We start from the raw sequence: 20,428 nt of genomic DNA, 5'->3' as shown, positions 1-20,428 counted from the left end.
TTTTATACCTAGTTATGGAACAGAAAAAGCCTTGGTTGCTCTGTTGGTTGCATCAGGGAATACAGTAAGTAGAAGGACTACAACCCAGTGAGTTCTCCTAGACCTCTTAGCAGCATTTCCGGCCACCAATCGTGGCATTTTCTTGGGCCAGTTATCTGGGCTGGGTTTAGGAGTCATGGTGATATACAGTGTCTCTGGTCCTTCCTGAGACGTCATCATGAGAGAGCAGCCTTTCTCCACCCAGTGACCATTGGTTTGTGGGGTGTTCAAATTCCATTCTGAAACTCATGCTATTTAATATCTATGTGGAGCTACTGGGAGGCATAATCTAGAAGCTTGGGCTGAAGTGCCATTGGTATGCAGACATTACTCAGCCTCTCAGAGAGGCTGGGGAACCCCTAAACGAGTGTTTGGAGGCCATTTTTAGTTGTATGGGAAGGTGCAATCCGAAGCTTAATACAGAGGTGGGGATGTTGGACATGTTGCAAGTGGAAAACTGGTAAACCCCAGAGAAAGGTGTTCAGCTTGTCCTTCATGAAGTTGCACTCACTCTGAAGGAACAAGTCTGCAGGTTGTACGTACTGCTGGACTCATCGCTCACTGGGGAAGCTCAGATCATGATGATGGCCAGGAGTGCCTTGTAGGAGCTGAGACTAGTACACCAACCACAACCCTATGTAGAGAAGTCAGATCACAACTCAGTTGACCATGCACTGTCACATCCAGTACATGCCTTTGGGAATGGCTCTGGTACAAAATGCAGCTACCCTGTTACAGTAGACTCTTGGGTTACGTTACTCTTGAGTAACGTAAACTTCGGGTTTGCGAAAGCGGCAAACTCGAAAGTATTGTTTCCAGGTTTTGCCACTCGCGCATGTGCAGAAGTGCTCTATCGCGCCACGCGTGTGCGCAGAAGTGGCACCTCTGGATACGGATTCTTTGGGGTGTGCACGGACCCCCGGAATGAATTAAATTTGTTTCCAGAGGGTCCCCTGTATTACTGGTAGGGACAAGGCAGCCATAACATGTAACACCCATTATGTATCAGTTGCACTGGTTGCAAGTGTGTTTCTGGGCCCAGATCACAGTGCAGGTTATTGCCTTTCAAGCCCTGAAGGGCTTGGGACCAGGTTACCTAAAGGACCACTTGCACCCAAATAGTTGTACCCATATCTTGACATCTAGCTCAGAGAACCAGCTGTAACTCATGCCTGTAAAGGTGATTAGGCTGGTCAACATGCAAAACAGGGCCTTCTGGCAGTGGTACCCCTATTATAGTATGCAATTTCTATGGATATTATGCAGGTCCCATCTCTCATGTTTTTTAGAAAAGGCTTTAAAGGCCTATTCTCAAATTATGCTCATCTCCTCCAGTGTTTACATATGGAACATGATATTTTAGGAGCCTTCTAACCACATCAGTGGATACGAAGCAAAGTTGAGAGTAATGAAGCCCAAATATGACAGTGTATGAACCAAGGTGAATTAATTCATGTCTAGCTGTATATTGATGATAATCAAGAGGTATATCGAGCATGAATTAATATTACCATCAATGCAACAAGCCATGAATGATCCCTTAATGTCTTCCCGCAATTACAAAATTTTCATACAAAATGCATTTAAATATTATATACATTAATTTAGTTTCAAGGCCCAAAATTATGTCGCACAATATTAATCTCAACCCTCTGTATTCTCTTATAGGCCAGTTGTATCACTTGATTTCTTATACCTACTTTATAATTACCTTTAATTACCAGTTTATAATAAGTTTATTCTGTTAATTCAAGGTTGTTCATGCCCTGAAGCATAAACCAATAACAGTATCATTTGAACCTGTAACTAATTAGAAATGTGTAGTGCCATTAGGTAACTTGTTAATGGAAATAATTTCATCCTTTAAGTAACCCGCCTACCACTTGTTATTCCTATGGATGGAGTTCTGAATGTAAGTTCAGGACAACACTACCTCTCTGGTAAATATGTGTGTATAAATGATCACAACATCAAAAAGCAGAGGGGAAAACCCACGGGCATGAAGTAAGCTTGCATTGCTTGTTTAAGGAGGAAACTATGAGGGCAAATGAGTATAGTTTCTCCAATAATGCTTTCCTTCAGCGATTCATGCTATAGGAGCGTATTAGTTGGTGATCTTGGGAAGACAGGCGAATACCAGTGTACTGGAAGAAGCAAAGGTCACCAGTGTTGAAGCAATGATTCTTCAACATCAACTTCATTGGACTGGTCATGTTGTGTGGATGCCTGATTATTGTCTTCCAAAACAACTACTCTATTCTGAACTTAAAAATGGAAAGCGTAATGCTGGTGGTCAACAAAAGAGGTTTAAAGACCGTCTCAAGACAAATTTTTAAAAATGTAGTATAAATACCAACAATTGGGAAACACTTGCCTGTGAGTGGTCCAATTGGAGAACAGCCTTTACCAAAGGTGTCATGGGCTTTGAAGACACTCGAACTCAGGACACAAGGGAGAAACGTGCTAAGAGGAAGGCACGCTTGGCAAATCCACACCGTCATCAACTCCTGCCCGGAAACCAATGTCCCCACTGTGGAAGGACATGTGGATCCAGAACTGGCCTCCACAGTCACTTACGGATTCATTGTTAAAACCGTGTTTATGGAAAACAATCTTACTGAGCTACGAGCGATCGCCAAAGAGAAAGAGAGCTATAGGATTCTGGAGTGTTCAAAGGAAAAAGCAGAGGAACAGCTACAAGTATTACCTGACTGAAAGAAATGTTCAGCTAGCTCAGGAATTGCTTATTGGAGTTACTGAAGCCCAGGGCAAATTCACCTTCTTTGCATACAGAAACTTCTGTGTTCAATCTCCAGCTTCTCCAGTTAAAAGATGTAATTACCTGATTATGGGGAAGGCCTCAACCTGAAAGCCTGGAGAGCTGCTGCCCATCAGAGTAGTCCAGGAACAGGGAACCTTTTTCAGACCGAGGGCCGCATTCTTCCCTGCACAGTTTTCTGAAGGCCACATGCCAATGGTGAACAGGGCCAAAGGCAAAAGCAGGCAGAGCAATGGATGCAATTGTTACCTTTCTGCTGTAGGCTAGTTTCTATCTATGCACACTCTTGTGTCCCTCATCCAGACAAGCAAGAGGCATTATTAGACTTCAAGGATGCATTGCAGGCAGACAAAATATTGATGATGATAATCATAATAATCATAATCAAAAGATCAGTTCAGTTCATCACCTTTGAGCAGACTTTTGTCTTGGCAGGAGGTATAAAAATTATTGTAAATAAGTGTTCAGATGCCCGGCACACCCTGGTATGAACCGAATCACTATATTTGTGACCGTCACCCCAGTATGATTGTTACAATTATTTAATAAGTCCAGGCACCCTGTCATGGGGAAGCTCAGAGGATGGTGACAAGAGAGAGGGCCTGGTCAGTTGTTGCTTCCCATCTGTGGAATGCTTTCCCCAACAGGGTCTCCCTGGTGCCTTCACTAACATCTTTTTGGCTCCAGGAAAAGACTTACCTTCTTTTCCCCAGGCCCTTGCTTTGTTATTAGTGAACTGCCAAACTGGCTGTTACGGGAGTAGTTCCATTTTCATATTCATTTTTGTGGCATGATGTGTTAATATTAATGTATTAAATATGTAGTAAGTCGCTTGGAGCCCTTCAGGTATTATATTAATATATCCATTCCATGTCGTCATCCCCAATCCAAATGTAAACAACATCAGCAACAACCAAAAACCTGTTGTAGACAAAGTCCACACTGGAAGAAAGAAGGAAAGATTGGGAGAGGCAAAGAAGGGCCCACAGCCCACAGGGTAGAGATATGGAAGCAGTGGCGTAGCGTGGGTTGTCAGCACCTGGGGCAAGGCCCGTGGATTTGCGCCCCCTAACCCTAACCCCCAGATGTTGTGGCCGGTGCGGCCAGGCCCCCCTGCACCCCACACGCTACACCACTGTATAGAAGGGCAAGAAGGAAAGAAAGAAAGAGAAAAGAGATTTTGCAAAATGTGTTTAGACGAAAAGAACTGAGGCCCACATGAAAATTGCACACATAGGATACGCAGGCATGCTCTTTCCAGCAGTTAGCAATATGAAGTGTTTCTGAAGAAGCAAGCAGGGAGGGGGTTGTGTGTCGGGAACTGAAGTGGACAATTATGGGATAAATGACGCCTGGCTGTGAAACGAACTTTGAGTGGAAAATAAAATTAGACTTTATTTGCTAAATATTTCTTGCAAAAAATTAATTTTTTTCGGGATTGTTCTGCTCCAGCCTTTGGCGTTTGATTTAAAATTCTGGTCTCACACAGCTGGTGACAAAGTGAGCCTTTGATTAATCAGAGAATTGGTCTAATCATCTATTGCTGGGAATAATAAATGAGAGCAGATGAAGTCCATACAAGATGCTTCTTGAACTAAGCATTTTCTGGGCATAAGCAGCACTTAAGAGAATCCAGGGGACAGTCTACCTTACCTGTGGGGGGGGGCAGTTAATGACCGCTGAGTGTTGGTAGACTGCTTGGTTTACATTGCTCTCCCCTTAACTTGCTGGCATGGCATTTTTCTACCATCTGACTTACACCTAATCATTTATATTACTTTTGAGAGGAGTAAATAGTGGCAGGGCAACCATCATTTTGTCATTTTGGCAGACCTGGAGGAGGTGCTTGTCCTCCTCGAAATCACTTCAAATTTACATTTTAGTCAACTTCAAAGTCTCTTTCCCGTGCACTGAGATGCTTCCATGCTACAGAGGAGGAGAGCAGGAAGGAAAGGCCCACAGGACTATTGTGAAGATCATTTGCTCTTCTAAATATTTCCATGTCCCCACTAGAACAGGGGTGGGAATTTTTTTTTAGCCCTAGGGGCACATTCTCTTCCAGGCAATCTTCCAGAAGCAGACTTTGTGTTTTCAAATTTCTTTTCTTTTCTTTGAATAATTTTGTATTAGTTTTCAATTACAGTCCAATAATAGCCTCATTATAACAATACCAATTTATAATATAATTATTAATACCAATCATTCAAGTATCGAATTATACAATTTGGTTAAAGTGGCCACCTGCATGCTAGATTTGATGATTTGACGGTTTTCTTTATTTCTGTGTTCCAAAATCTGATTAGCTTCAATTACATTCTGGTCATAATAATTATCCCTTATATAACAACTGCAATATTAATAACGTCTATTCGTGTTGATACATTAAATAAGTTATAAAATTTCAAGTGAGGATCTCAAACTATATCCTTGTTCTTCCTGTGTGTAGCAATTATTCTGTCCATGGTGTTTCTTCCTGTCCTTCTAAGATGTTATGTCTTTTTTTCACCTGATTTGCTGTTATCCATCATGCCTTGGGCGAAGCTGATATCCCATTTCTGTTCCAGAAATTTCTCCGTAACTCCATCCCGTGCTTCATTGTTTTGCACTGAGAACTTTAATAACAGCTGCAAAAGTCACTCTGTCCCAGTAAATAAACTGTTGTCACCATTTTTTCGCTCAGCCTGGGAGGAAGAGCAATCTGTTGAACTGTAGATGACTCAGTAAATAACCTTATCAGTTCCTTGGCAGCTCACAGACTCCTTTCATCCTTCCTTCCAGCTGGTTATCCTTCCAATTAAATTAAATTCCAAGTTCTCTTAGCGTTATTCAGTTCACTTTGTAAGATAATAAAGGATGGAGAAGAGTCAGCTTTAAGTAAACCTTTTGCAAAATAGAGCTTTGCTCCCTTTTCCCTATTTTTTTACACACACAGTTCCATTTGATGTTATACTCCATATTTATAATCCAATTGCGTCCACCCTCACTTGTACAAATATAATTTAAACTAACATTCAGAGGAGGGTTGGCGAATCATAAATGTAAAGAAGTAAACTTTAAATAAAGATACCACAAGCTCCCCTCCCCGCCCACATCTTTTGCACCGATTGAAGTCTTATCTCAAATTCAAACCTTAAAGTCTTGCAGCTGGTTTGTTCCACAGTTTGTGATCTCATCTCTTCTCGCACATGCATGTCCTTTAGTCCAATTAAGCTCTAATTAACAGGAGAACCTCTGCTTCTTAATGACAGAGTTGGAGGGTTTTCACCAGGCGAAGTGCTTTTGCACCCAGCACCTCCCTGCCCCACACATTGCATGCTGGAGCGAGAGCCAGGTACTAAGACACACTGCTTTCTTCCTGTCCCTGGGGGGAATTTGCAAGGATGATTTACCCTCAATCATCCTAGTTTTTCCTTCGCCTACGATCTCCCACCCGGGCTGCCTCCATAAAGGCAGAGCGGAACCAGAAGCCTTGTGTTTTTACATTTCAGCGGTGTCCTCTGCGATGCTCCCCAGCTCTCACTTTTTGTTCTAGGTCATTCTTGTTGCGACTGCTGTGGTGCCCTCTTGGCTTGGCACCCAGTGTGGGCAAACCAGTCATGCTTCCCTAACTCTGCCTGTGCCACAAGAGCATCTGCTTGGCTTGCAGAAGGTCCCAGATTTAATCCTCAGGTAGGGCTGGGAAAGACCCCTGTCAAAAATCCTGGAGAACTGCTGCCAATCAGTGCAGGCAATACTGAGCTAGATGGACCAATAGTTTGACTCCTTATAAGGCAGCTTCCTAGGCTACACTGAACTGAATAGTAATCCTCACCCAATGCCGCCAACAGCAACGTTCTCATTGGCTTCTTGAAACCAGTAAGCTAGAATTTCACCATGAACATCTAAATTGCCTTTGACGATTCTCTACTGAAAGATAGAGTGATGGATTCTTTGCAAGCCCCTAAAATGAGCATGCTGGAGGAAGCAGGTGCAATAAGCTTTTACCCGTATAAATATGTGGACGCTAGCAGTAGAAATATAACACAAGCTGGTGTTATATATCAAATCCCTTTTTATTCAAGGAATTTTGTGTTTCCTGCGATGGGTCAAGCCTGTAAAAACAGAGACAGGAAATCAATAAGTAGAGCAAGAAATAAAATAAAAAGTATCCTTGGTTTCAGGCATGCTGTTTCCTGTCTTCATCACTGCTGTAACTAAGTGTCTTATGATTTGTACCGGCCTTCATGCTGCTGGGTCTCTCTATCTCATCTGGGTGATCTTTCAGCCAAAGGAGTGTTAAAATACTGGATGAAATTTCACTGTCCTTCACTTCTGTTGGTATAGAATTGCTAGCTTGTTAAATAAGGTTTAATAGGTAGATTAGTCAACTACCGTTTCAGTTGATTGACCAGTGAGAAACCCTAAGAAGCTTTAAAGTTACCTAAGAGCACTGCAGGAGTACCACACTTCCCTTCCCAAGTTAACTTGTCCTCCCCCCCCCCCCCCCGTCAGTCAATAGTGGATTTTGTTTTTTTCCTTTTCCTTCTGATGGAGGGAAGGTAACCAGGCCCTCTGGCTAACTTGACACAAGTGGTAATGGGGAGGAAGCAAGTAGAATAGTAGGCACAAAATTGCAGGCTCTGCTTACAGCAGCTGGATCAGAGCTGCCGTCGTAACCATGAAAATGAATGTAAGCTTTGAAAATTTAATGAAATACGAAACCTAGAGAGCAACTGGTTTCAATATCGCCAGTTAAATGAAATTTATAAAAAGGATTTAAAGAATGGATTTGCTGAGCAACGGTCATACTTTGAAGTTAGTTTGCTTGAAAACGATGAGAAATTAATTTCCAAAACGTATAAACTGTTCCTAGCATGGGAAACAAAGGATGAAATGGTTAAAACAACAATGACGGGCAAAAGATGTTGGACACAAGATAGATATTGCTGCCTGGGAAAAGCTTTGGAAAACAGATATGAGATTTACAGCACATTACGGCTTGAAAGAAACTTACTATAAGATGGTAATTAACGCCAAAGAATGTATCAAACAAGTGTTGGTAATGAAAATGAATACCTTAGAATATGCAGAGATAGCACTGAAAAGAGCCAAAGATTTCAACTCCATAATCACCTTCAAAGTCAAATATGATCAACTACCCACATCCATTTTGTGGAGATTCGGCATGTTGTTTTGTGTCAAGCACTCACCAAGCATTACATGGTAGTGCCAAACAATAGTAAACATGGACAACACAGCAATTCAGAAGAAGAATCGTGTTCTTGGGGAAACAGAAGTTCAGCACATGAATGGAAAGATCATGTGCAAATTTGCTTAGAGGACTGAGAACATAACTGCATCCTTTCCATAGAATGAAGGAGACTCACACTTGTAAAATGACCTTTGCCTCAGAACATTCAGTTCTCATTGTCCCTCGACAATCTGCTTCTATCCATGCTTTACTTCACCATAAGGAGTGGGTTGGAAGTGTGTGAGAAATAGCATGTGGTTCCTAGCCTTGCTGCTCCACTATCTGGGTCATGAACATATGAATAGTATTCTAATGTTGCAAGGCCTTTATTACCGCCATTGATTTTTTTTTAACCCAATTTCATCGTGGATTTAAATAGAGTTTTGCTTAAAATTCAATGGCACAATATGGTCCCCCGACATTAACACATCCGAATATTGACAGCGAATGAAAACACAGCCATTTTCCCTTCCAAAGCCCTTCCTCTTGAAACATTATAATGTACCCCCTGGGCTCCAGCTGTTTCATAATACGCAGCAAATGGAGTGAAAATGCTATTGGATACAGGTTGGCTGTAAGAATACTTTAAAAAAAAAAATCCTATATGAACAGTACCCAGCCTTTTAATCAAATAATTTCCTAATCGCTCACTGTGGCATCCCAATCAACTCATCTCCAGTTAAACGCATCTCTCTCGCCCCAGCCCCCTCCTCCTTACCACTTTCGCTCCACACTTTACTTCAGAAAACGTTCGGCGCAGCCCATTAAGGAACGCTTTAATTCAAGAGAGCCTGGCTGATCAAGAAAAATTAAGCTCCTAATAACAGCAAAATCGAAAGAAATTTGGATAAAATGACTCTCCGCATCACAGATTTTGTTTACTAGTGGGTAATTAATTCTCCACATATGCTGGGAACATCTGTCGCGGTGACCTGCCATACTATCTGTGAAATGACTGCTGTGCAGCTCCTCCGCAGGCCATTAGCAACCATCGGAAAGAAGGCTTTCTCCTTCCTGCCCCCAGCCTGGGCAGTTTTTTACTTTTGCTCCAATCTGCCACAATGCAAGTTGCCCTCTACTCCTTCCTTCTGTCTTCTCGCTCAAAAGCCTATTAAGAAAAACCCCCATAGAAGGGGGAGCCGGGGATGCAAGGTAGAGAAGAATGGGTTTAATTCCTAGGTAATCCTATCAAGCCGCTTCTCTCCTACCTTTCATTACCTCCAGCTGGTCACATGGGAACTCATGAGATACAGGGAAGAGCACATTAGGCAAAAGTGTATCTGCTTCCTTCTCTTCCTACGGACAAATCCTAACATTCCCTATAATAAACCAAAGAACCAAAGTGTAGGATATGATGATGAATTGCGGGGGGGGGGGGGGTTACTTTTGTTGGATGGAAAAGAATGTCATCCTTGTTTTTAGCAAGAATGGGAAAGCACACTTAAGGTGGGCAGAATTGGGTTCATGTGGTTAACAGTTGGCTTTTATGGAGATCCAGCAGCATGTGCAAAGCCTTTTGTGTAAGTTACATCTCATTGCCAAGGGCTGAGATGTATGTTTCCAAATTTTCTATTCCCACTGTTCAAATTCTGAATTCCGAATTTTGAATCCTGAACTCATGTTTGTAGTTTGAATGTGACCCCTTTCGCTCCGCTTTCCAAATTTAAATGCTTCTGACGTGTTAATATTTCTCTGCTGTTTTATTTTTGCCAGGTTCCAGATACAAAACTTCACAAGCTCTCAACTTTCAAATACTCATTACCACTGCATTTTGTCTATTAAATGTTGTCAGATACTAAGACTCATTGCTTGTTATCCACTTGCTCCTATAAGATAATAAAGTGCCACTTCAGGTCAAGGTGTAAAATATTCCAAGACCAAAAAACAAAAACCTTTCAGCTTCATAGAACAATTAGAACCAATCCACATACACCAAAGGATGTTGCCTTAACTTCTGTGCTGTGCAGACATGGACAGTTCTCCATATTGGGACCATCTTCAAAGGCAGCCCCATGTGCAATGCATGGCAATAGTCTAACCTGGAAGTTACCAGAGCGTAGACGACTAAAGCCAGACTGTTCCCAGATGACGTCAGAGCTGGGCTACCAGCTGAAGCTCGTGGAAGGCCCTCCATGCCACCGAGAGCACTTGTACCCCAGAACAGGGATCAGACCAGAGACAGGAAGTTCTTTCTAAGGTCTGCTCTAAAGCTGCACCTCCTCAGCACCTACGATTGGCTACTGAGCTTTGCAAATGATTCCCAGCTGTTAGTGCAACCAGAGGAGCAGGAAGTGACCCCTCCTTTCATGCCAAGACCAGGAGGACAAAGTGCATACTTTCCATGGCCAAGGGGGCTGAAATTACCACTCCCCATGATTGCAGAGGGACGCGGGTGGCGCTGTGGGTAAAACCTCAGCGCCTAGGACTTGCCGATCGCATGGTCGGCGGTTCGAACCCCCGCGGCGGGGTGCGCTCCCGTCGTTCGGTCCCAGCGCCTGCCAACCTAGCAGTTGGAAAGCATCCCCAGGTGCAAGTAGATAAATAGGGACCGCTTACTAGCGGGAAGGTAAACGGCGTTCTGTGTGCGGCTCTGGCTCGCCAGAGCAGTGATGTCACGCTGGCCACGTGACCCGGAAGTGTCTGCAGACAGCGCTGGCTCCCGGCCTATAGAGTGAGATGAGCGCACAACCCTAGAGTCTGTCAAGACTGGCCCGTACGGGCAGGGGTACCTTTACCTTTTTACCTATGATTGCAGAGGGAAATGGGTACTCTTACTCAGCCATCAACAACTAGGGAAGTAATAGTCCAAGTCCAGAGCCAAATTAAACATTACATTAATCATGCAGTCTACATAGGCTTGTTGCTTCAGGATGCAACCATATGGATGCTTGAGAATAAACACCAGTGTACAGTGGTACCTCAGGTTACATACACTTCAGGTTACATACACTTCAGGTTACAGACTCCGCTAACCCAGAAATATTACCTCGGATTAAGAACTTTGCTTCAGGATGAGAACAGAAATCGTGCTCTGGCGGCACGGCAGCAGCAGGAGGCCCCATTAGCTGAAGTGGTGCTTCAGGTTAAGAACAGTTTCAGGTTAAGAACGGACCTCCGGAAAGAATTAAGTACTTAACCCAAGGTACCACTGTATACTGTAAGACGTCATTCCGTGCACATTGGATTGCACTGGTTAATTGCGCCTTACAGTGCTGGACTGCAACTTTAGCCTTTGGCTAACACTTTGCGAATTCACGGCTCCCTTTGCTTGAAATCAGCACTCAGGTGGCCAAGCTCCATTCAGATGCCATTGCATAATCAGGCGCTTAGAATTTCAAGCATTGTCTTCAAGGGCACGTAGAAAATATTTTCTACAGAGAAGCAACTTTATTTATCCCCAAAGGACTAGATTATGCCAGAATGAGGAGAGAACACCTGCATCTCCACTAGGACACCTGCTTATGCAATAAATGCTACTTCACTAGAACAGCCGCAGTCTGTCAACGAGGAAGGGAGGAAAAAGATGCAGACTGCTAAGAAAATTAGTCTGAAAGATCACAGCACAGGCAGCAGGGCTTTGACTCTGGCAAAGATCTCACCTGCACTCTCGTTCCTACTGCTGGGAAGCATTGCGGTGCTTGCTATTTTAGTTTTTCTTTATTAAAAAAACACTATTATATTTAATTGATGCTTCTCTTTGTTCCTTTTTATTGTTGTCGTTGGTCCTTTTATGGCACATTTGTTTTGTCCTGAAACTCAAGATTAATGTGCAGGTTTTATTGCCACCATGAACAATTTGGCTGTTTCATTTGGTTTAGATCCTGTTTAGTATCTTGATGCCAAATTTAAAGGACTTTGCCAGATCCTTTGGTAATGTAAATTGGATTTCAGCTCTGTCAAAACAGATCTCATAGATTCACTTGGAGGGCATGCCTGGACCGTAGATTTTTGCACTATTAGATTCAGTGTTGTATCTTGCTAAATCTCAGTGAAAGTAGTAGGTTTCTGTATTTAAAAAGGCATGACTTTTCCTCCTGCTTCAGAAATACTACTACTGCTAACAACAGCAACAAATCTACGCATTTTACACGCATGCCAATATGATTTGCAAACATATAAGAGTGTCTAAAATAGTTTTTAAAACAGTGCAAAAATAACTAGATTGCTTTATTGCATTTTACTTACCATAACTTTTGTTGTAATATTATGCTGTTGAAACTTCTACTTTATTGAAACAGTTATTTGGCCTGTTGTGCTGATCTGTTTTGCTTCGTCTCTGTATTTTAATCTTAATGTAAATGTTTTTAACTGCCTGAAGTCTTTTAAAAAAAATAAAAATAAAAATAAATCTGCTCTTACTTGAAATCGTGCTTCCCACATACTTGCAGCTTTGGATTCCAGCAGAAATCAAGAAGGGCTCAGTCTCTCTAGCTATCAGTTTCTAGCTCTCAACTCGCACACATTCTGGCTTTCGTCTTTCTCACTACCAAACAGGTGAGGGTGGAGCCCATCCGTTTGCCCTCAGGCACAGAGCAACTTCTTTTGTTGTTCTAATGATGATACCTAGGTCTATTAACTCTAGGGTTGCCATATTTCAAAAAGTGAAAATCCGGACAGAAACATTGTTGAGCTTTTGCTTTATTTTGGGAAAGTTGTTATGCTATTTTTGGAAGGGGGGTGGAATACAGTAATGTGAGTATGTTTGGGATATTCCAAACATATGTCAACCCTAATTAACTAACTCTGACCAAACTGCGGGTGGCAGTGGAAGACAGGAGTGCCTGGCGTGCTCTGGTCCATGGGGTCACAAAGAGTCGGACACGACTGAACGACTAAACAACAACAACAACAACAATTAACTAACAACGAAACTTGCCTAACTAGTTCAACAATGGAATCCTCCTCTGGATTTTAACCTTTGCTGGATCCAGGATCCCAGGAATTAGAAGGGACTCAGGCATTATACAGACTGACCCCCACCACCAACACACAACAATATGAAAACAGATACTAGCAGGCTCACTTGACACCCATGTTTGTGACCCCAGCATAGATATTGTAAATCAATCAATCAATCAATCAATCAATCATAGAATCATAGAGTTGGAAGAGACCACAAGGGCCATCAAGTCCAACCCCCTGCCAAGCAGGAAACACCATCAGAGCACTCCTGACATATGGTTGTCAAGCCTCTGCTTAAAGACCTCCAAAGAAGGAGACTCCACCACACTCCTTGGCAGCAAATTCCACTGTCGAACAGCTCTTACTGTCAGGAAGTTCTTCCTAATGTTTAGGTGGAATCTTCTTTCTTGTAGTTTGGATCCATTGCTCCGTGTCCGCTTCTCTGGAGCAGCAGAAAACAACCTTTCTCCCTCCTCTATGTGACATCCTTTTATATATTTGAACATGGCTATCATATCACCCCTTAACCTCCTCTTCTCCAGGCTAAACATGCCCAGCTCCCTTAGCCATTCCTCATAAGGCATCGTTTCCAGGCCTTTGACCATTTTGGTTGCCCTCCTCTGGACACGTTCCAGTTTGTCAGTGTCCTTCTTGAACTGTGGTGCCCAGATCTGGACACAGTACTCCAGGTGAGGTCTGACCAGAGCAGAATACAGTGGCACTATTACTTCCCTTGATCTAGATGCTATACTCAGTCAATCATTCAATTCCAAACCTGTGCTTGCTGGTTCACAGTGGATATCTGTAACATCACATGAAAGTTTTCTGGATAAATGGAGATAATACAAAGGAAAATAACTATAAGTCAAGCACTCATCTTTTCCCATTGATCTCCAGGGGACTCGAAGCAACTTACAGGTGGCTGGATTGTGCCCCAGTTTATTTTTGAAATAATGGGTGGTTGTTCCATTACACTGAGGATTGCTATGCTTTTCTGTAAATTAATTCTGAAGGGTCAGCAGTATAATTCTCTTGCGAAAGGAACTGCCGCGATAGCTGCCTAGGTATACAGCATTAAAAGTAGTCAGGGAGAATGATACTAATGCCCAGGAGAGTTCTTCATAATTAGCTGTCATTTATACAGCTACTTTCTTCCGCACATACAAAATGTACATAATTACAGTGTGCTACTAGTGGATCTGTCCTAGGAAGAGTGGGGTGGGGGAATGCATCACCAAAGAAGGGGATGAAATATATCTCAGCATAGTGGGAAATACTGTGATCAGGTGACCTGCATACCTGCTAAGTCTGCAAGACAGGTGATAATGGTCAGTGGGCAACTTCAGAGCCCTGGCTCTTCCTTTTATAGTTATTTATCTTTAAACCAGACTTGGCCTGGATAGTCCTCCTGTCTTGGGCCAGAGCCTGTGAAGTAGGATATATGTCACATGTCAGCCACCTTAGCAAAAGAAGTACAGTGGTGCCTCGCAAGACGAAATTAATTCGTTCTGCGAGTTTTTTCATCTTGCGAATTTTTCATCTTGCGAAGCACGCAACTGCACCTCTTCAAGCAATGCACCCTGGGTATTAATGGTTTTAAGAAAAAGGAAACAAACTTGCAAGACGTTTTCGTCTTGCGAAGCAAGCCCATAGGGAAATTCGTCTTGCAAAGCAACTCAAAAAACGAAAAACTCTTTCGTCTTGTGAGTTTTTCGTCTTGCGAGGCACCACTGTACTAAGCCCAGTCAACTGAATGAACCCATATACCATATGTGTGATAAATTAATTATCTTCATCAAGCTGTGTCTATTGTTGCTTCTTTAAGCAAAGTGAGGCCATTGTTTTCACATGTCTGGGGTGGGAAAGCTGTGGCTCTCCAGATGTTGTTTGACTACAATGTCCATCATTCCTGATTGCTGGACATTGTTGGCTGAAGCCAACTGGAGTTGGTGCCTAACATCATCCAGAGGGCCACAGGCTCCCCATCCTTGGCATACAGTAGGATAGAAAGAATGTGGCAAAAAAAGAAAGCCATGCTGGTTTAATTGCTTTACCATTTTTGATTCCATTCCCTGTTTCCTCTTTGGCATCAAAGAGGCTGTTGTGTTGGCCTCCCAATGTAAGAAGTAGTAGAAAACAGGTAAAAAGGCTAGGCTGAGCCAGGACTTAGCATTGGAATGCAACATATGAGTATAGGAAGCTGTCTTATGCCTAGTCAGACCACTGGTCCATCTCAGTATGGTTGATGTACAGATTAGCATTTGAACCCATGCTGAGGAGGCTAGCTTAAGGGGGCAGGGTGCACGGCACACACAGCTCTGCCCTCCATCACCTCGCTGTCACTCCCTAGCCTCTGCCGCTGGAGGTACTTGCCTCACTCTTCCCAGTGGTAGGGCTGTGCTTGGCTACTGCTGCATATGCTTGCAGGGGAGCACCTAGTACGTACCTACAGTATCACCTTGGCTCTCAGAGACTGTTCTGAAATCTAGTGAGCAATCTCTACCATCAACAACTGCATCTGGCTAAGGATCCAGAATCAAGTGAATGGGGCACTCTTTTGTTGTTCTTCACTTCCATTTGTGTGTGTGTGTGTGTGTGTGTGTGTGTGTGTGTGTGCGTTATATACACCAAAGTCTAAGCAGATACCATTACCATGATAAATCACTTTTTAATCAGTAATAATTTTGCACTAAGTGCTGTGTAAATGCCCTTTGTTTCACTACTTAAACTGTCAACCGGACTAACAATGGGACTTCCAGAGCAGTGCCTGTCATTAGGAGTAGGAAGTAGGGAGGGAAGAGAGAAATCAATACAATTTTTAATTAAGGGTGCCTCATGACTAGAGCTCTTAAACAAGGAATTCTCCTTGTCAGAACATCTCGCCTTTAAACCCTGTTTCATATTCTGTCAGCTCAGAAGTTAACGGGCAAGGAAATGTAAGGGGTTTACAATGGGCTCCTTTTCTGAAACAGGAAAGGATGGGCACATGAGGGGAGATTCTAGATCAGGGGTGGTGGGGAACCTCTTCTGTGTCAGAAGCTTGGGAGTAATCTGTCAGGGACACAACCTTGTGACCACAAGACTGCCTTTGGCCCCATCTGCACTGTGCATTCAAAGCTCTATTATACCACTTTAAACAGTTATGGCGTTCCACAAAGTATCCTGAGAACTGGAACTTGTTAAGAGTGCTCAGAGCTTTTAATAGACCCCATAAAGGTAAAGGGACCCCTGACCATTAGGTCCAGTTGTGGCCGACACTGGGGTTGCAGCGCTCATCTCACTTTATTGGCCAAGGGAGACGGTGTACAGCTTCCGGGTCATGTAGCCAGCATGACTTAGCCGCTTCTGGCGAACCAGAGCAGCACACAGAAACACCGTTTACCTTCCCGCCGGAGCGGTACCTATTTATCTACTTGTACTTTGACGTGCTTTCGAACTGCTAGGTTGGCAGGAGCAGGGACCGAGCAACGGGAGCGCACCCCGTCACGGGGATTTGAACCAGAGTTACAATTCCCAGGATGGTTTAACAATCAGTACTTCTTCCCAGGGCATTCTGGAAATTGTAGCTCTGTGAGTGGAAATAGGGGTCTCCTAACAATTCTCAACATCTTTAACAAATTACAAATTCTCAGGATTTTTGGGTGGAAGCCATGACTTTTAAAGTAGTATCCTTTTGCTTAAAATGTACAAATGGAGCCTTTCTTTCTTTCTTTCTTTCTTTCTTTCTTTCTTTTTCTTTCTTTCTTTCTTTCTTTCTTATGCCACTTTCTCTCTCTCTCTCCATTTCTGCCAGCCCCCTACCTCCCAATTCCTCTTCCTACCTGCCCAATAGGCTTATGGGGGAAGAGGGGTGAGGACCACTCTTTCGACTTTCATCTCTGTCTTCCTCCCTATCACTCTTCTCTCCCTTTGAGCTTTCCCTGATACTCACCTTAAATCCGGCCACAAGAATGCAGCTGTCAGGCAGCAGGTTCAAAACCCCTGAATGTAGAGGAAGGAATCTGGCACTCAGGCATCCCTCTCAGCTCAAGTGGGTTTATCAGACACAGCATAAAATCTGCAGATATTGATGTCCCTTGAAATTACTAGAGATCTCTCGCCCTTTAAAGGCTTTTTGAAATGATTTGATAGACTGTAAAACAGACGTTCTTGTCAGTAATATTTTACAATATAGATTTTTGTGTGTGTCGGTGGAGAAGAGGGGAAAAATGGTTCCTCATTCTTCTTGAATTATTTGTGCTATTGACTGCCTTGAGCTGTCTTGTCTTTGTGTTGTTGTTCTGCTTCCTCCTCAGCGATTTCATCTCCCTCCTTTTTAAGGGTTTCTGAGGCTGGTTTGGTTTTTATCCTATCTAAGAGAACTTGCTGGTTAAATTCCCTCCACCCTCCCACATAGCAATCAATGAAGTCAAACAAACTGACGATTAATATGAACAAGATAGACATGTTCTCGTTTAGTAGAAAGGCAGATCTTTGGATGGGGTGAAAATGGTTTAGGATATACGCCTCAATTTAGGCCTGCAATTTGAACCCCAGGGTTTGGCAGTGGCCAGGAGTGTTTTTGCATAGCTAAGGACAGTACATAAACTACACCTGTCCCTACCAGACCTGGCCACAATGACATGCTTTAGTTTATAACTTGTTTGGACTACTGCAACATGCTTTGCATGGGGCTGCCTTTGAAGAGTGTTTAGAAACTCCAGTTGCTTCAGAAAGCTGCAACCAGACAATTGACTGAAGCCAGCATGTGACTTCGCTGCCTGCCTGTCAGTTTTCAGGCATGATTCTAAGTGTTGGCTATTACAATTAAGATTTGAAATATGCTATTCTCTCATATGAACTGGCCAGTGTGTTTTAAGACCCATCAGAGAGGCTCTTCTGTCTGTCCCACCAATATCTGAAGCACATAGTCAGATTTGAAATATGCTATTCTCTCATATGAACTGGCCAGTGTGTTTTAAGACCCATCAGAGAGGCTCTTCTGTCTGTCCCACCAATATCTGAAGCACCATTGGCAAAGAGCTTGAGAGATGGCATTTTTTGTTTCTTCTGCTAGGCTTTGGAACTGCTGTCTGGCCCTCTCTCTCCCTGGTGATCTTCCATAGCCATTTTTATTGAGATAGAACTTCAGCCTCATATGGTATGTTTTGAAATGCCTCATAGGAAGAAATTCATAAATGAAATCATCATCACAATCTGATTGATTGTGGCCATTCCTTTTTAAAGGAAAGCTTTTTTTTATTTTAAATAGTCTTACTAATGTATTTTACCTCATCTGTTCTTTTGGGGTTTTTTGTGAGGTGGGTTTTTTTGCGTTTGTGTTTTATTGCAGCTAGCCACTTTGAGCAGCATGTGGTGGAAAGGCTATACATTTACCAAATAGCCAAAGACTAAATAACAACCTCATAAGGTGGCATTTTTCCACACAAAGCTTGTCGTGTTTTTCCCATGAGTAGTCACTTCTCATGCTAGACATGGGATACTAATGCCATTTGTTTATTGAATTGGATTTGCTCTGACTATGGTATGGCTCCCAGCTAGAAGCATCAGAGCACTGTGTCTACTAAGCCAATGGGTTAAAAATTTAGATTATTTTTGTAATCTAGTCAGTATTAAGTCCCACAATTATTTGGTCACGGGTTTGCAGCTGTACTCTGTAGTACAAACCATTGTGTATTGTGGGCCATGTGGCCATTCTCTTCTTGACCAGTATCACAGCTAACAAGATAGGCCTGTTTCCTTTTGGGGCAGGAGATAATTTTTTATTTAACTGAAAACCAGGAGAGGTAATGCTAACTTACACACCTACAAAAATGCACAATGAGTTAATAAAGCTGTGTGGCCAAATTTTGAGGGAATGTATTGCTGTGAAGGCTAACACCTCCATGAGATTCTCAGTTTTAGCAGATGAAGCAGTAACGTTTTTTCCTTTCTTTCTTACAGACCCTCTTTCTAAAATAATGGCTTATCCCAAACCTGTTTGTTAGCAATGGTGGATGTGGCCTCCATCTGCATGAATTATCCCCACCTCCACACCTCACTACCAATAAGACAATGAAAAGCGGCGTTCCAGGAAGATTTTGCCTTTTTATCTCCTTTCTGATCTAATGTAATTGTCCACTGGCAGAAGCGCTGTGAGGTGCAGAATAAAGTAATGAAGCTAATCTGATTTCTCCCCCTGCAAACCCAGGATCTATGTGCCCTTTTTGTATTAGGTTCCTAATGAGATTCCCTGGCCTGCATTCCAGCAGCCAGTGCTGAGAGCATAGGGAGGGCTTCCGCTTCTCACACAGGGGACCTGCCTCCATTTACATTCCACCCTTAATGGATGCAAACCTGCCTGCCCTTGAGTGACAAGGGACCATCCCTCTCTTCTTCCCCAAAAGAGAGCCACGGGTGGGAGAAAACATCCTGTGCTTGTGTGAACTGCAAAGCAAAACTGGACATGGCAAAGCTGAGATACCGCAGAAGGGAAATGCCATTGTCCCTGGATTCATCAGAGGGAGCAACATCACCAAGACTTCTTCCCTCAGCACCAGAGGAAGAGCCAAGGCCTCCTCTGCTTGCCATTGGGCTCCTCCCTTTCCCATTGGTGGTTGAAGGCACCAAGGGTGAATAACAGAAATGCTCTCTGGGTTTCTATGGACTTCCTCTGCAGGAGTCTTGCACAAAACCCACCAAGTTAACTACAGCCTTGTGATATCCTGGTCCTAGGGAGACGGCTAAAGCAATAGGTTTATTGAGCTTGTGGTGAGATATCATATGAGGCTCGACTGCTGAAGACTTGCAGCTGGCTTGATGTATCACACATTGTTCAATCCTACTCACCTATGAGTTGATTGCTACCAAAAGAAGGATGTTACGCTGTGACCCAGGAAGGCTCTTTTATGCATTTTCTTCTGGTAAAAGGAAATCTGCCCCCTTAGGACCTTCCCAGAAATTCACCATCGGGGTTCAAAGGGACAAGTAATGACTTTGAAGTACAGTGGGGGTTTTTTTTTGTTTGTTTCTTTGAAAAAGGCTGTATATGCACTCCCATTTGCTCGGCATCCAGTGCTCTCCCATCACTGGTTTGGGAAGTAGGATGCAAATGATATTAGCCACAGTCCATATCCGGTACCTCTCCTGTTGTTTCTTATGAAATACTGCATTTTTATGCATTTCCCTCCAAACCAGCTTCTATCCAAATTGAGATAAAGAACTGCTTTTTAAGCCGCTAATGTGTACACAGCCAAAGCCCCCGCAGAGCTGAAAAGATACAAACAAGGGCTGAAGGGAATCGTTTGGAATTGTATTTAACTAAGGTCTCCAGGAGCTATTTAACAGCCTCAGCTGTGTTCTCTGTGGACAGAGGCCTCCACCACAGAAGCACCATACATAATTCACTACAAGAGAGCCCCAGAACTAAGCAAAGAGGCTAAATTACCGATCAGTTGAAGAAAAAGTGTTCCCTTCAGGTCAAGGTTGAAATCGTTGGT

General features: G+C 43.1%; 1 long non-coding RNA gene across 1 annotated transcript in view; it reads left to right on the top strand.

Annotated features, from left to right (window-relative positions):
* Positions 1-19,119, top strand: part of LOC310674320 — a 33,103-nt gene extending 13,984 nt beyond the window's left edge. The window contains exon 2 of the long non-coding RNA XR_014509527.1: positions 18,894-19,119. This is a non-coding gene — a long non-coding RNA (uncharacterized lncRNA). The remainder of the gene's footprint in view (positions 1-18,893) is intronic.
* The last annotated feature ends 1,309 nt before the right edge of the window (positions 19,120-20,428 follow it).

The sequence above is a fragment of the Podarcis tiliguerta genome (assembly GCF_965153285.1).
Source record: "Podarcis tiliguerta genome assembly, chromosome: 3".
Lineage (NCBI taxonomy): Eukaryota > Metazoa > Chordata > Lepidosauria > Squamata > Lacertidae > Podarcis > Podarcis tiliguerta.
Note: the sequence above shows the minus strand (reverse complement) of the source record. Positions and strands in the feature narration are given on the sequence as shown.